Raw genomic sequence first — 18,641 nt, 5'->3', positions numbered from 1 at the left:
TAAACTGGAGCTCAGCTCTTGTAAAAATTTGTAATTCTAGATCCTGAGCACTTTGGAAAATTTAGCCCTTGGGTGTATATTTCCTGTGCTGAATACAGTTAATTTTGTTAACAGCTTTAGAGACATTCTAGAAAGTCACAGAGGCAATACCTATCAAGAATCAAAGGTGATCCAGTGAATTCATACATTAGCTTGTCATCTACAGAGGCTTAGGTTTAAATCATGCCTTAGATGATATCTAAACTCTAGTGCGCATTTGCTGTTTTCATGGTCAGAAGTTAGGCACATACTTGAAGTGACGAAATTAACAAGTACACTCTGTGGAACTGCAGACTCAGGTGATGATTAGGGCCAGTGGAAAAGCAGAAAAGATATGTGTCAAATATATATAATGGAGCAAATTTTGTCATTATAATAATTTCACTGGAACAAAATTTCACTAATTACACTGCTCTACAGCCAAAATGCTTCTGAAATAAATGTAGTCCAACTTTACTAAATCTGGGTCACTGAGAACAAAAATGATGCTTAAAATTGTTGATTGGCTCTAGTTTTCAAGATATGCTATTGGGTCAGTATATACGACCCTTGACTTGGGAATGGCGGAGGATAAGTGAGTTATAAAGGGAAGGGATCTCAATTTAAACCAGAAATGACTGAAATACATCTTTGACTGGATCTATGAATAAATCTATGACTGGGTTTGGACAGTACTTGCTTTTTAGGCAAAACAATGAATGATGCAATCTGAAGCTGGTATTGCGTCCTACATGATATGAATTGCATCATGTTATTCCTAGAAGTCATGGATGATGCAATCATAACAAAGCTTACATCACTCTGCTGAACAAATTGCCCTATATCAGCTCTAGAAATCATACAGTGTCGTGCTCTTATTTGTCAGTGTTTGATTTTGCAAAGGGACACATTTCTGTTTAGCCAAAGTGAGCAGAGATGCCTCGTACTTGTGTGAACAGTGCAGATAACTTCTGCTATGTTTTTGGTGAAGTGACTTTTGCATCACAAAAGCGCAGTATAACCACTATGGTTAAGAAAGCCTATCACTTTTATTTTGGCTGCAAAATTGGAGATCAGGACAAGAGGTGGGCCCCACACATATGCTGCAACACTTGTGCAACAAATCTTCACCAGTGGTTGAACAGGAAAAGGAAATCTATGCCTTTTGCAGTGCCAATGATTTGGAGAGAGCCAACAGATCATACCAGCAATTGTTACTTCTGCATGGTGCCTCCAGTTGGGAAAGGTGTGTCAAAGAAGAAAAAGTGGACTGTGCATTATCCAAGCATTCCATCAGCTATACGCCCAGTATCCCACGGATAAGGACTGCCGGTTCCTGATGCACCAGAATCATTCTCACTTGAGTCAGACGAGGAAGAGAAAGAGGATGAAACTTCTGGTCCTGAACCATCAATGTCACAGGACCCACATTTTCTCCCATCCTCCTCCTCTGAACCACACCTCATAACACAAGATAAACTGAATGACCTTGTCAGGGATTTGGAACTATCCAAGAGTAAGGCAGAGCTGTTGGGCTCCAGACTACAGCCGTGGAATCTCCTGGCAGTCTATCAGGGCAAATGGAGCCCATCAATGCTTGCAGACTATTGCTGGACAGTGACAAGAGATGCTCCATTTAATGAATACAAGAGACAAGCCAAGAAGCGCCGAGTAGACACTGAATAGGACTAAACTATGTACATAATAGTTTTTTTGCCTTTTGTTTCATAATAAATTTTATTTATATAACCCTTTTGCTGATTTTTAAAGTGTTACATAAACAGGACAGGTGAAATATTATCATGTAAAGCAACCATAAACACATGAAAAGACCTAGGTTTACAATTTATGATTAAAACTCTACTATCTACACAATATACATAGACATAAAATGTAAAAACTTAAATATCTTAGAAACAGTAGCCAATCAGTTGTTTTAATTGTCATATTTGAATTCAGCACATCAAAATACATAATAAATATCACATTTTATCTCTGAAGCAGATGACTTCTCAAAAATTGTAGACCAATGTTATCTGACCAGCAGAAAAATATATTTCAAAAATATTCGATTGATACTTTTGAAATTAATTGAATAATAATATATCAAAATCTAAAACTATTATAATAAATATAACTGTTTTAAAGAACTGGCATATTACAGGTCATTAAGCCTGTCTGTCACCTAACATTCTCTGATATTTATTCATCTATATCATTACAACAGTTAACTTGCAAAAGGCTATTGGAAACATTTTCCTCTTCAAAAATGCCTTGTTATGACATGCAAAGTGTGTTGTAATGTAGCTAAGAATAACTTCCCAAAGAACAGCAATGTACTCTCATTGTGAAATACCATAAATGATGTTCTTAAAAGACTGTATGCTATTTCGCATTCATTTAAATAGCAATTTCTATCAATTTTGTGGTATTCTACTGCTTGCATCCATGGTGGTTTTAAGAGCAGAGAAGCTTCTTGTGGACATAAAGCATTTTTGTTAGTTCCTCGGAAAGCCACTAAATTGGAGCACTTAATGTAGAAAATTAGATCCTATGCCCTATTTAATACTTATATCTGTTCCAACAGAAGATATGCTATTGATAGTGATAGTCTTTTCATTAGCTAATATTTATTGTCAGACTGCAGCTGTAGCCTTTGTGCTAGCTGAAATACTTTTAAGTATTTTAAAATAAATATATGAAACAACAAGAGTTAACAGCGTAAAGCAAAATTCTAAGGCAGTCGCATCAAACTTTGCTCTTACTTACTCAGTTGACTACTGCAGAGTTAAACTGACTTTACATTGGTGTAAATGAAAGCAAAATTTGGACCTCAGTCTATATTATGATATATGTAATGTATAATATTTTCATATAGAAGATATAACATTAGGAAATTTATTAATTTATTATCGATACCGCTAAGGATGCTAGAATGAGATACATCTATGGTAATGAGGATGCATAGATGAAAAGACTAAAAGAACTGAAAGAAGAATTCCAGTGCCAAGCATTCAAGCTCTGTGTCATACAACAAATGAGACAGTCTTTTGAATTACCCAGAGTAGTGCTCATTAATGTACAGACAAAAACATGTGACAGGACTGCTTTTGTCATGGAATTCCACCCTTCAATCCCAAGCGATTTCACTCACCTACCAAAAACTATTAAAAAGAGCTATTTTCTAATAGCCAGTTCAGAACAATTATATAGACTACATAAGTATGTGAAAGTATTCCCTCCCTAGTCTACAAATATAATATTTATCAGTCAACAAGAACTAACATCTACTGGATGGTTACAAATCTATATGTATAAGGCCATATCTTGATCCCACCAAAGTCAATGAAAAAATTCCTATTGACTTCAATGGAACCAGCATTTGTCTCATATATTTTCTGATTAAGAAATGTGTGTTACACATTAATACTGTATCAGTGAATACTAACTGCTATAAGAAAGTGTTTAAATCTACATTTTATTGCACTCAAAAAACTACATTAAAATAATATCAGTTCTTCCGCATCTCACAACTTCCAGTTTATTCCCCCGACAGGATCTTTGTCCCAATCTACTCCGATGCTACCCCAACCCCAGGCCAGCTCTTGTCATGATTCCTCCTCCACATTGCTGCGAAGGCAATAAGAGGAGCTCTAAGAGTCCAGGAGAGAGTCTCCCTGCTTTCACTGGCATAGCAGCCCACAGCAACCACAAGTTGCAATTGGAGGGAAAGTCCTGCTCAGTCCCTTGCATTCCTGGGCTGGAGCATGCCCAGCACAGAAAGAATCTTTGGACAATTTAGCTGCCAAACTTTAACAAATTTCTACTGAGTAAATTTGAGCTGAGGCTGATAACTTGGCCAAATTTGTGTGATATTTCACAGGAACAGCAAAAGGCGTATCCCCGACAGCAGGACAACCCTCCTGCCAAATTTTAGATCCCTGTTCCAAAGCACAGAGGTGCTAGATCTTCCCAACAAAAGAGCTGAAAGACATTTTTGATGTGAACAAAACAACATATTTTCCCCCAATCTTATTCTTGAAAATGGCTGAAGCACTGTAGCTGAAACTTTTCACAAAAAAAAATTCAGCCTGAGGAAGAAACCCAGCATGAACTTTTCAGTCCAAATGGTTGAAGTTATAAGCAACTTAAAACAGGGTCTTCTAATGGAAAGTATTGGATGGCCTTAACCACAGGCAGTGTGATCAGCCCTATAAGCACAAGGGATCCCAGCATCATCCAAAAGAAAAAAACAAATAAGAAAGGGGAAAAGAGTAGGCAGAATCAGCAATAATTTCTGAATAAGCCACCAGTCTAAGCCTTCTATCAGACAGCTACTCTACAAATGTGACTGTGGTCTAGCAAGAGAAAAGCTATTTTGATTAAAAAGTATAAAGACCTAGACATAAATAGTAAAAGGAAACCCTTTAGCACCTCACCTCAGAACAATATCTCTTGACGAATTAAACACACAGGGCAATAGGACACAACAGCTCGTTGATTTTAAAGGATAACCTGAAAAAGACATTTTAAAAGGGGCTTGTGCCCTTTTATACTTCTCTGCGGCATATGAAAAAGGCCTGAGAACTTCTTTGTCTGCTTGAAAAATCAAGCCTTGCCAGCCCACCCTGGAAGGCTCTGATGTCTAAAGAAGTAGTGGAATGGTGACATCACCAGCGCCAAGAAAGTGAAAGTTGAGAGGAGAATGGATTTGCTTTTGTTAATAGACATAACTTCAAATGATTAATTAACATTTCAGATAAAGGAAGTCTTTGTCAAAGATTCAGCATCCTGCCATTTCAGTTAAGGTGTAAAAAATCACAAATAAATGTGCTGTGAGACCTCCAACTTGTTCCCCGCATAAATAGCAAAAACCAGACTTTGCATTCCTCATGTTCCTGAGGGAATATATTTAGGGAACAGATGTCATTCACCACTTCCAGCTAGGGAAACTCAAGTGCCCAGCAGAAAAAATCATGCTAGATTCTATGGGATCGATTTTCTCCCTAACTGGTAATGTGCTTTGCCAGCTTTAACTGAAATGTGCTATATACATGCATATTGTGTTGTTATCTTTTTAATTGCATTTTAAAATTATCTTCCAACCAGTTAGGAGATTCTTTGGTTGGTTGGTTTTAATGAACCAATTCATGCTTCTGTATTTGAAATGTTCAGCCAATGTAGTGCAATGATTAACGTAACATCTACTATGGCTTTATAATAAAATTTCATTTCATTTGGATAATATAATCTGTTAGTTGGGATGTCTTCAGAAAGTCAATTTGATTTTTTAAAATGTCTCATTTTCTTTAAGTTTTAGTGCACATGCAGAAATAGAAAACTTGTTTTGGCTGAACTGATCATGGTCAAATGCAAGAATATGTATATCTGTGACACTGACAAAGTTTACTGTTACCTCACTGCAGTTTACCTGTATTTTGAGCTATACTCTGACAGGTTCACGTGCTGGTGTACTTGGGAGGAAGTGCACAAAAAGAGCCCCTAACACTTAAACTTGTGCAGCTAAATAATTATAGCCCCTGTACTCAGGAGACCTCCGTCTTGAGTGTTGCTGGGGGCACATTGTGCTCCCCCTCCACCGCAGCCCCTGAGGTAGGCCAAACATACCTATGTGTGCAGTTCATGTGGACCAGGCCCCTACAAGACATCTGCCCCTATAAATTACACAATCTGGTCCGCAGCCTCTGGCCTCCCCAGTATATCCACTGCCTGTCTTGCCTCATCTGTGAATTCTTTGGTTAACAGACTGTCCATATTTGTTGTATAGCACTGAGCACACTGTCCATTCCATTCTCTGACACTGCTCCTATCTATGAGAGCACTTGTGGGTGCAGCATAAAACAAGTTGGCCAACACTCAAGAAAGTATATATATGCATGCATAGATTTAATATATATAATTGTGCTGATGTAGCATAAAACTAATGTGACTGTAAATAACTTATTGTGAACTTACTGTCAACTTTTAGTTATCTGTGTGCATGTTTTTATATAGCTATTGTGGCAAATTGCCGGCACTCTTATGATGGGTCTTGCGCTTCCTCTTCTTTGGGGGGGCGTTCAGGGCACCATTTCTTGCCTCTGAATTGGAATATTAATTTCCCCACTAGTGTCCTAAAAGAGGGGAGTGGAGAGGGAGGGACCTGGGTCCACCCTCTACTCCAGGTCTCAGCCTAGGGGCCCTGAAGATAGTGGTGAACCATTTGAATTGATGGTTCTTTCCCCTGGGCTACTTTCCTCTCCTGCCCTTCAGCTTGTGGGGGGGCTTCCTACCCTCCCTCTGCACAAGCCATGTGCCCCTTACCTAGGGTCTTGGACTTCTTAGCCCACCGCAGCACTTCTCCAAACTGTTCTCTGCTCCAACATCAATCCTCTCTGCTCTAACTCCCCCAAACTGTTCTCTGCTCCAACACCAATCCTCTCTGCTCCAACTCCTCCTCTGTCTGATTGAAACAGGGATTTTTATCAGTGACTGACTGCAGGTGCTCTTATTGGCTTCAGGTGCTCTAATTAATCTATAGCAAACTTTCTTCCCTCTACGGGGAATAAGGCTCCCTTCTAACCCTCTCCTGCTGCCCTCTGGCCATGCTGTATCACACTATATATATCCTTTTAAGAAGCTAGATCTATCATGAAAGGGATGTTGCCATGTGCCTAATAAGGAGGCCTCTCATTCATACAGAGCAGGAACTTTTTTACTTTCCTCATTTTCAGTCACTACAAAAATGTCACCACCATCTAACACTATCTCCTCGCTCCTACTACTGCCATCTGGAGTCTTTGCTTCCTTTTACGTTATTCCTAAAAATACCAGATATTCTCTGAAATATCAATTTATTCTTTTCAGAAAAAATGTCCACTTGCTTCCATGGGTGAAATCTGACACAAACCTGGCAGATGTATTCTGAGAAGACTCCTTGCAGCTATCAACTGAGGTGATTAAAAACCCATCACTTCCCACTTCTTTTCACATAGTCATGATTTCTTTGACCTCTCAGTCTATCCCCTCCTTCAAGGATTTAAAGATTAACAACAGCACAACAGTTAAAACATCCCCAGGTTAAAGGATACAGCATTCTCTGCCCCTCTCTTTTCCAGTTTCCTCCTCTATCTTTCTTATTATTTTCCTAAACTCCCATTTCCATTGGCTTCCTGGCAGTCAGCTTCTTAATGACATACTATTAGCACTTCTCTATTATAATCCCCTCTTTAGCTGCCTACCCCAACATTAGTATTAGCATCAGAGTTATCGTGTTATCATGTAACATAGCTGCATGAAAAATTATAACAGTTGTGCAGCAGTTACAGTGTAATTACTTAGTGCCACTCAATATGTAGTGCTGCAGTAATAGGTTTTGTAACCAATTAAATTTCTGAATTCTGCTCACAAAAGAAAGCCTCTAAAACAATGTCAGTATTGATATTTCTTGATGCTTTCTGCAACTGATTTGCATTGCACCAGTGATGTATAAGGCGTCAAAGCACTAGGCCTGTCTATTTCTATAGTTTCAGACAGCAGTAAGAGCATATTACATATTCACTATGAATTTTACCTTTGTCAAATTGCAGCACATTTGACCAAAAAACAGATTATTTACACCTCTGTGAAAATTCCTCTGTGTTGGATTAGCATGTTTGAATTCTCCAGTCAGACTTTTCATCCTTATGACTGAGAAAACAGACAGAATTTTACTATCCATATGAAAACAATAGTAAGCCATGGAAGTCTTTGCTAACAAACTGCTGAAAACAAGTTATTTTGTATGAATGTAAACTGCAACCAAGTGATAAATAGCCAAGCCTTCAAATCCTTACTCATTTGATTTGCACTTGAACTTCTGTAGCACAGCTCATCAGAATAAGTGTTTGCAGGACTGGTTTATAGAATTGCAGCAAAATAGACTACTTTCTATTTAGCAGCCCTTTATTTCTCTAGAAAAATCAATAAAGAGATACAGAAAACTTATCCATAAAGGCTGACAGAGATAACTTATGTCCACAAAGATTTCTCTAGATTTTAGTACACCTTTACATAATAACTTTCTTCATCACATCTTACATTTTCCAATTATACATTTAATAATAAATATTATGTATAAGGCAAATTGCAATGTGTCATGTACAGCAGGATGTTAATAAAAAGGTATCATGCATGCAACTGGATAAAAAATTATCATCTGCTGCACTGGTTAATATTAACCTCTTTTATTCACTAGCAAAGTTCTGCCATCAGATCATTTTTGTTACATAAAACAGCCATAAAACACACCCCGTAATCAAGAAATCTTGAAAAATTACCATGCTGATAAAACTTCCATTTGAAGGAAGCACAAAACAGTTGGGTCTTTTGAAAGGCAAACCATCCATTCTTGTGAATTTTAAACTGGGATGTGAATTTGTATTTTGTCATTCCTTTTTCTGGAAAAACTAGACTAAGCTGAAACATCTAGAGAAGATTAGAATAATGTTTGTTCTTTATAAGGGAGATTCATGTCCACCTAGTATTATTATTGAGGTTCACAACACGGGGGTCTTTCTGAGTCATTGGCTGTTCCCAGATTCTTAGGTAGCATCGGTAGTCCAGAGTGGGTTTTTTCACATCCATGCCTGGCTAGACATTTGTGCTTTCCTCTAAGATATAGACTTTGCCTTCTAAAATCATTGTATTGCATACCACAAAAAGTATTTGGAGTCTTAAGCTACCACAGAGTGAGTAAGTAATGTTTTTCTTGTACCAAATTTATTATACCTGTTCTTAGACTGTAATGGCTACCCATGTGTTTCCACGTTCAGTTCAAGATGATGATTTTGGTCCACAAAACCAGTGGTCACCATTAAAAAATCATTATTTATCCATAGTTGCCACATGATGTTATTTCTATTTTAAGAATAAGGATAAAGTGGAATATTTCAGATGCTATCTTGTTAACTGCTGACTTTTTAATGGTAACTACCAGAAAGCTTTACAGGTCAAAACATGTCTGTGATAACTAACCTTGTACTTGTGTTCTACAGTCCAAGTCTAATAAAGGACAAGCTTTCAACTTTTAGTTCCAGATTTTCCCTACCTTCTCACACTTTCTTACTATTTTCCAGATGTTGCATTTCAGAAAAAGGGATGATGTAAAAAACAAGGAAGAGGTGGAGCACTAAATCCAAAAAGTGAAAATTGAAAACAAATTTTAAAGTTTCTAAAAAACAAAATGAAAATCTTTAAGTCAAAATAAAACAAAATAGGAAAAAGTTGTTTGAAATTTCCTAAATCAAATCAAAACTTTTAACTGGAATTGCAGTTTACCTGTGAAAAAATGTTGGTTTCAATTAAATCTAGTTTTTGGATTGGAAAAATACTCTATGCAAAAAAAAAATAAAAACCTGACCAATTCTATTAGCCACCCTCAGTATTACTTTATTTCGTAAGGAGTACCTGTGATTTCAACGGGACTACTCATGGAGTAAGGTATTACACAATGTGAGTAAGAGTGGCAAATCAGCCATAAGACATTATATAAGAGAAAAAAATATCTTCTTGCTTCAGACTGTATAGCCAGTATCTAATGGGTATCAGGAAGGAAACAGAAAATTTGCTTCTTCCTCCCCAGTACCTTGAGTAACAATGCACAAATGGTGAAGTGCATTATGAGAAGCAGGGCTGGCTCCAGCTTTTTTGCTGCCCCAAGCGGCGAAGAAGAAAAAAAAAAAGAAAAACCTGATTGAGCTGCCACCAAAGTGCAGCCAAAGAGGAATAGACAGAGTGAAAGATCGGCAGAAATTCGGCAGCGGAAGACAGAAACGGAGCTCTTGAGCTGCCGCCGAAGTACCGCCAAAGACCCGGACGTGCTTCCTTCGCTGGTGCCTGGAACCGGCCCTGATGAGAAGTGTTCATCTTTCCATGAATGGTCAGTTGCTGTTCATTGTAGAAGGCTACATGGACTAGACAGACCCATAGTTTGCTGTAGTAGAGCAACTCTTTTGTTAAAAAAAGTTTTCATTTCACCGCCCAAGTAATTTGTATACCCATATGTTCAACATCCCCTGTCCAATTGTTAGTCCATTTGTCCCTCTGATCCCTATTAAGTTAATTGCCAAAGAAGTATGGTCCCTATGTATCTAACTCACTTCAGAGAGGTCTCTGTTGTATAAATTACATATACAGCAGGGCAGCGCAGAGCAACATCCTATCAAGTTGAGACTCAGGAAGGATTGTGTCTCTTTGTGTCCTCCAGTGTGCAAAGCAAAGAAACAATCCTACATCAGTGTAGCCTGGTCCTCTCTCTGAGACCAGTCAGCTCTGCTAGTCAAAGTGTAGGAGAAGGGCATCCATAACCCCAGCTCTCCTCCACTCCTCCCTGTCTTTGGGGGCTAGGAGGAAGTGCAGCAATCCCTTTGTTTGGAGCTAAGAGGGGCTCCTTGTGCAGCTTCTTTGTTCTAATGCACCCACTCAAGGGACAATAGCACTCTAGCATATTGAGGTGTGTATCCATATAGCCCAGTTCTTGCTAACATTGTTGCTAGGGTGTTAGTCTCAACCAGTCCATCCTTAGTAATTTGGCTGGATAGAGTGGATCTTTTAGATGGGAGGTACTCTCTTGGATGTACAGTCAACCCGACAGGGCCAGGCTCCTCAGTTATTGTACTGCTACTATCACTGACCCATCACATGCTCAGATTCTGCTTCACTTCTACTGTCCCTAATACTCGGTTGCTTAACCAAACTTTGTTCTATTCCTTCCTTCAGAGTTCTCCTATTACTCCCTTCTCCTGCTCCTATCTTCTTTCTTCAAGGGGAATATTAAATCCTATCTGCTCTATTCCTCTGAAAGTCTGACTCATCCCAACTGCACTACCAGGTATTACTATGCTCAAACTGTCTACTCAATTCATCCTTAATGGCTATCCTAGGAAGGAAGTTTTCTTCCGTGCAGAGGCTCTTTGGTGTCTTACTAGTTAATTTCTTCATGACTGTTTCATGCCATATATTGCACAAGAACTTGTAGTAATAATGGGGGAAATACTGGTAGCAAAAATATTGCTAATTATATGGTATTTTAAAATCATATGATAAAAATGTTACTCATTATATTAATTGATTACAGGCATTTCTAGCCCCTGCAATATCTGAGCACATCACAAACACCAATGAATTATGCCTCACAAAAGCCCTGGCATAACATGTACCAGTGGATACACAGAAGTACCATTTTTCAGATGAAGAGATGAAGGCACAGAGAAGTGAAGTTCTTTGGATTCCCTCCGAGATAGCAATACTGAGCTCTCATACAACATAATTTTTCTTAAAATATTCTAACGTTTGGATCCAACTGGTAATACAGTACTAGGCCCAATGCTGACAGGTGGTGAGCACCTAAGCTCTCATTGGGCCTGGCTTTCCATTGCCCTGAACCCGCTGTAATCATTTGTTCTATGTATATGTAAAATATATATAAAATGATACCAAATCAGCATATCCCCCTTCCACATATTGTACTGCTGTAAATGACCACACAAGGTGACAGGCAATGGCAAATGAGGCCCATAGACTTCTATGGGCACTCGGAACTTCTCAGAATTAGGCCCATAATGAGCATTTCTTGTCATTGCAGGTTCAGTGGTATTTTTGTGTTGCGGGTAGAGATTGTTTTGTGATTAATTCTATCTTTTTCAATGCAGTTTTGTAAAATGATTGTCACATTTACAACACAAAACCAAGAAAAAGCAGTTCTCTCTGTCATGCTGATGTGTTTGACCAGAAGCTCCCCAGAGACTTTTGTGATAGCTCATTTATAATATAATTCAGCTGGAGCAGACTAAGCAATGCAGTGGTACAGTGTAAATGCCTTTGCTAATATTTCTGCCCATGCAGATTATGCTCTAGTTTTGTAGCAACATGATTTATCTGAAATTATACACAATTCAGAGGACAATCAGAAATAGTCTCTTAGTGTAGGAGTGAGCCTGGACAAAGAACTTCCAACTGTTAAAATATATGGTTTCATATTCTTCCCTGCTTTCTTTTATAGTCACTCCTGTAGTGCTATGCAAACAATTTACTACAGGGCACATTTAAGAGTTCTGTTGATTTTTATACTTTGCTATTTAGGGTCGAATGTATTAAAATACAATGAATCTAGCTCCTGAAATATGGTTTGCTCTTTTATTATTATCACCATGCATTATGAATTACACAGACATATTGAGACTGGATATCCTTCTAAAAGACGTATTCTAGTTCACCCAGAAGTTAACTTGATGCCAGAATCACTTGGTAAAATTCCTTGGTCTGTGTTATACAGGTGCTCAGATTAGATCATAATGGTAGCGTCTGGCCTTAAAAATAAAATAAAAATCAATAGACAGACAGAACCACCAGTCAGTCAAATAGGTAAATCCAAAGGATAAAAACACAATCAGCCAATGCCTCAGGTGGTGTAGATTTGTGTGTCTAAAAAATATTTAGATCACGTGAGGATCCAGTCTGTGTTTTGGGCTTCACCTCCTTCAGGTATTATAATGTCATGATCTGATTTCCCAATATCAGTGTCGTGAGTTCCAAAGACAAGCTTTTGAACAAAAGACTGCTCTGATTTGCCAGCTGAACAATATTGGGTGGTGGGGTGAGTAGACCCGTAGCAAATTGAGTGATGCAGACTAGGATGAGTCAAGGAACACCTGAGGGAAATACACTTACCTAGTGCCACCCTCCACTGCTACTACTGACTGCAGCATGCTTACAGGAAGGCTCGAGACCAGGAGCTAGTCCATGCCTCATGCCTCTCTTGAGGCAGTGGTGAGGTTACAGGCATATTAGCTGGACTCTTCTTCTAGAGGTCACAGTATTAGGATATATCCTGTCCCACACCCACATGGATGTGCAGAGCATGGAAGGAGAAGCTCCCTTCTCCCACTTCCACCGGCTTTATCTCATACAGCACAGGGTAGGCCTCTGCCTTTTTTGTGGTCATCAACTCTGGATCACGGTGCCCACACCTAAGGAAAGGGAGGAAGAAAGTGTTCAGCTTACTTAGCACTGACTAAATATTAAAAAAAAAAAAAAAAAAAAAAAGGTGTGACCCATCAAAGCTTTCTGTAGGAGCAACAGCACAAGCGCCATCGCCCCGGCAGCAGGATTCAAACTGTTATGTCGAGCCAATTCTTGGCCTCTGACACAATGGCCAAAAATGGTACCAGCTGTGATTGTGCTGGTTTCTGTGATGTAGACACGTGTCAACCAGTAGCTGGACTTTACCCACCTTAAGTTCACATGCAGTAGAGTCATCTAAGGGTTGTTATTCTGTAACAATTTGTGGGCACTACTGACCTGAACCTAATCTGAAACAATAGCCTAGATGTGAAAAGCTCCGTGTTCCATTATTTCCTGAGTCATCAGATCTCCAGAAAACCTAGTTTGCAAAAGTAAGTGCTCTCTTATTAATACATTGTGTGGAGTTAACTGTGGTTGAACAGAATATATATTTGGGGCAAATCTGCTGAGCCACTATGTATAGTCAGCGTATAGCATGATTTTATCTGTTAGGAATGATGGGCTATTAGGTGGTGACCAAGTCACCGTGTGCAAGTGTACTGTTTCTCTCATCCTTTGAGAATCCTTTGCAGTAAGAACCCAAGCTGATTTCTTTTTAATTTTCTAATTCACCTTTGCCTTCTATTTTCCCTTTCAACACATCTCCACTTTCTTTTTTCCTAGCTCCCCCAGTTCACATCCAATCTCCTCTCTTCCTCATCTATAGGGCCCTACATGCTCTTGTTCCCACCTGTATCTTCGCTCTCATTTCCCTTGTGCTCTACCCCCGTCTCTCTCTTTACTCCTTTTGGATTTGTGAATGCTGTCCTGCTGCCTCAGTCAGGCATCTTATCTCCCTGCAGCCTCATTCTCCATCTTGAAATCCCTCCTTGTAATCACAATCTCTCCACATGATCCCTCCTGACTCCTTCTCCTCACACATAGTCCCCACAATGTCCTTCTTCTGAACTAGCCTTTGTCTTTTCTTGCCTTTGTCTTATTTAGACTAAGCTCTTCAGGGCAGATGATGTGTCTTATCTATCTGTAGGTGTGAATTTATGGTGCTATGTGAGTGATTTATATAGTAATCAAATCATAACTGAAGGTTGGGCTAGGTCAGTGCTCTTTGGTTAACATCAGGCAACTTACAGTTAATGTATTTGTTTAGACTTCTTTTAAATGAATTTATCTATATTCTAAGTTAAGATAAATAGATACAAGCATTATAAAACAAAGGAGACCAATGGCAAAAAGTAGATCTGCTCCTCATTAATTTTGTTGATCCATTGAGATCATTAATACCCCAAACTGGACTATTAATACACTCTCCAAGACCTTCGTACCCTCCCCATTCCTTCCTCAAAAGTCTGGGGAAACATGTGGGCCTTCCAACATGCCCTGGAGAGCAATGGATGTGGGGTGCAATGAACCACAAGGGGAGCAAATTCACCTTAAGATTCCCCTTAGCTTTCAGTTTGATTTTCCCCCAATGCTCTCCCTCTGCCCCCTCGGGATCCAGCTTGGGGAGGATGAAGTTATCAAGTCTTAGTATAAAGACAACTGAGCATTAGAACAAATCCCTGTAGCAGATGTGAGATGCTGGTGAAGCAACTTCAGGGCTCAGGAAGCATACTGAGAGTGGGGAAAATATTTTTCATACCTGGAATGTTCTGACTGATACTGTCTTATGTTGTTGGCAGGAGCTAGCTTTTTCCTCCAGCAGCTGCAACATTTCTCTTCGTCATTCCCTTCCTTTTTCCCTGCAGGTGGCTTGGGGTCAACCAGCTAGGATCAGAAGTATAAGTGCTGAAATGCCATGCCTCTTATGGTAGATATTTTGCAGGAACAACCTAAGTGGAAGCAGGAAGTTATGGGAATTGTGCCATTGACCTCAGTGAGAGTCAGTTCAGGCCCTAACTGAACAAAACTCCCAAGTGTCTTCAATGGGAGTTTTGCTCAGTTAATAGACATATTCTTCGGTCCTTAAGGCCAAATTTCAAATGGACTTCCTAAATTGCATGCATAAAATTTGCATGAGAGCACCCTGTATTTGCATGTACAACAGGTACTCAAGCATGCATATCAGGCTATTGTATGTTCAAATGGGGACTCATAAAAATAGTTTGACTATGAGCTGTGATCCATTTGTCTGGAGATATGCAGAACCCACTCATGATATTATCTGAAATAAAATGAACAAATCTATACTGTAAAGCCTTTTCACAACCAGCTCTCTACACCACATCCAAACAGCTTTTTTAATTCAGCACTCCACAAAATCTCAGCTATAAAAATGAAATAAAATAAATCAACATATTTGTAATTTATATTCTTTATTTTGTAACCACAATTGAATTATACTTTACAAGATGACCTAGGTTGGATTTGAACTCACCATCTTTAGCATCCAAAGCTAGAAAAACTGTGGCACTGAAACATGTAACTGCCTAAGACCTGACATCTCTGCCATCCTAAGCCAGGAGCACTGCTCAGTTGCATCCAGTGTGCACATATTGTAGGACATTGTGAGTTAGATATGGGCCCCAGCTACAAACAAAACCCAGATTTCAGCACCCACCCATCCACCCAGTATTTTGTGGCATTAAAAACTGGGGTTTGGGCTTGGGTGATTACACAAATAGGAGTCAGATGCAATATCTGGAATCCAGATCAGGTTCTAACACCCAGATACCCAAGTATGGGGTGTTCAGATCTAGGCCCACCTCTGATATGAAGGTTTTTTTGATTCCTGTAAGCCTTGTTTCAGCCTTTTCTCACTCCCATTTCAGCTTTTCCCTAATGTCTTCCCTCTCCCTCCAGTTTCCTCCATTACTTCCTTCCCCCTCTCTCCCAACCACAAACTAGATAGATCAGAAGGGTGGCTTGTTGTTTTTTAAATGAGTTAACTAAGGTGGAGCTCAAACCAAACCCTTGCACTCAGACTCCCCTTTGCCTGTCCTTTCCACACACAGATGCAAGCTTCATGCCACATCCAGTTCAAAACTTTGCAACTGGCCCTTTTATGACTTTGTAACGGGCTACACCAAAACCCCAGATCTAGATACACCACAAACTGTAGGGAAGTCTAAATGCTATTCTAAATTTTTCATGTCTCAGGCCAATGATTAAAATAAAACTAAACGATGCAATACAAATGGGATGTTTGAAATTGCATTCTGTGTATCTAAATCTAGTTAACATTTCCTCCACTTTACCAGCTCTCTGAAAATCAAAGTGTTCCTCTAGATCCCTGAACACTCCAGCTTTTCCTTTGGATTTCCTAGTTTAGCAGAAATTAATCTTATCCCACACATCAAAAGGAATAAAAAAAATGGAAACATACCAAGTTAAGCTTTCATTGTATCTCATTTTTGTCTTATTGCATTTCAGAATTCATTACTACATCTTCAAACCACAAAAGAATAATTCCTCTTATCGTGAAATAGAACAATTCCGTTGAAGCATTCACATTCAGTTTTTAGCATTCAAGATACCACAGTTCAACTCTTAGTTTGAATGTTGGTTTTAAGGGTGATAACTTTCTTACAGAGAGTAAGATCAGGGAGAGCTTTCAGTCCTAATGACAGGAGAGAAGAAGCAGCTACAGGTTACGTGCTTCCAAGTGTCTTGTAAGGCTTACTCTCATACAACATGCCTGAGAAAATACATTCCATGCTTGAAGGCTCCTGCAAGCTGGGAGAAGAGAAAGGAAATAAGAAGAGCTCAGTTTCAGCAGCTGGGGAGAAATAAACACCAGCCAGTAAATGAGAGACCCAGTTCAGCTGGGGATGATAGGCCGCCAACTGCAAATGCAGCTGAAGCACAGGAAACCTAGCCCTTTGCTAACAAGAGGGCTATACTTGGCTTTTTATCCCATGTCAACGGTGCTGTTAAAGGAAATGACTTCTCCCCACTGTAGAGCTTCTATCACTAAAGGAAGGGGGAGAGAAGGTGCTGTTGCCAGGGAAATTGGGGGAAGAGAGAGGAGGTATTTGCATGGTGAGTAAGGGTGGAGAAGAAGAGTTGGTGCCTGGAGAATGGGAAGGGTAAGAAAGAGATGATCCTGCTGATGGAGTCTAAGAGGGAATGTTCTCATCTGGGAGCTCTTGATGAAGAGAGGGAAGATATCTCCATGCTACTCTTGTGACACCACCTCCTCTTCATGCCCTTCACCGAAGCAGCAGTTATGCCTCCATACACACCCATCTTCAAATAGTCCAAAGCTGCTGGTAAACAATGGGAGTTCCTGTCCCTTCCGTTCTGCTAATGCCAGTGGGATAGACAGGAAGTAGAACAAGCACCAGGTTCTACAAATCCCACCCCTTTCCCAGCAGAAGGAGTGTTGATCTACACATTCACTATTCTTGTTGGTAAGGCCAGGAGGCTTCCTCCCACCCATCTTTCAGTCACCTTTTAGGGCCTTCCAGTTGCTGAGACTGGGCTCCTGGACATGAGAACTGTCAGACTGTCACCAATAGCAGCTGATTCTTCTCTCCATTGCTGCTGAATCTACACTGGCTACCTTGCTCTCTCTCTCTTAACTCTGGGTCTTCACACCTGGTTTTGCTGAATTCTTGAGGCAGATAGATGCATGGGGTTGGGGGGGACTGACTGGCTTCCTGCATGGGGGGCTGAGACACTGTCAGCAACAATCCCCTTAATGTAGCTGTTGTTCTCCTCCAGGGCCCTATGTCATCTCTAGGTCCCTCCCAATCCCTGAACTCATTTAGGGAGTTACATTTCAGCTTGAGCATGGCTTTTATCTGCCAAATATAGCTGGTTGTGGGGGGGAAGCACAGATCTGGGAATAGCTCTTTATGGGGAATAACTCTTTCTAAGTTAGCAAAGGGTAAGAGAGGTAGAACAACTGTTCTAAGTGACTATTCACTGAGCAAACTACTACTCAGCATATGTAAGGATGGCAGAATGTGGCTCTGAGTAAGAAGCCCAGGATCTGGCCCACTGTGATGGCCTTAAAAACTAATCTCACTTTCTCCTGAATAGCAATAGACACATATATCTACAGGAGATGTCTTGTCATCCATGTATTTTCCTGCTGGTTTGCATTTTAGATTTTTTTCCCCTTAGCTCTGGTATTTCCGATTGTACCCACTGCATTACGTTCTCAGTGGTATCCTGCCTCCCACATTATTTCCCTTGGAACACAAATATGCAAACAACTGAAGAATTCCAAGAACTGCTAATGGCCTCTTTCAGTTCTACAAAAGTCAGAAAGACTATCAGTTGGCATTTTTTATTATTCCCATTTCAAGGAACAGCTGCTTTTCCCCATCCACTGGCTGCCTGCCAAAAAAAACCAAAGTAGCTAGTTAACACAGAACTGTCAATAATCCATAAAAAGTAGGCCTGATAAAGTAATCAGAAAGGGATATAATTTAATCAGGTCCTAGGAATGGTGAGAAATAATTGAGATTACTAATCAGGTAAATGCAGAGGAAATATCTCAGGAATAATTTATGTTGAATTGATGGAACGCTGCATCAAACCTATCATCGAGGGCAGGAATTTTTCATGCAGGCATTCCTCATTATGACTGCTAATCTCTGTGTCATGTTCAATGT

Source organism: Gopherus evgoodei, chromosome 9, assembly GCF_007399415.2.
Source record: "Gopherus evgoodei ecotype Sinaloan lineage chromosome 9, rGopEvg1_v1.p, whole genome shotgun sequence".
Taxonomy (NCBI): domain Eukaryota; kingdom Metazoa; phylum Chordata; order Testudines; family Testudinidae; genus Gopherus; species Gopherus evgoodei.
This window is presented reverse-complemented; position numbering follows the sequence as displayed.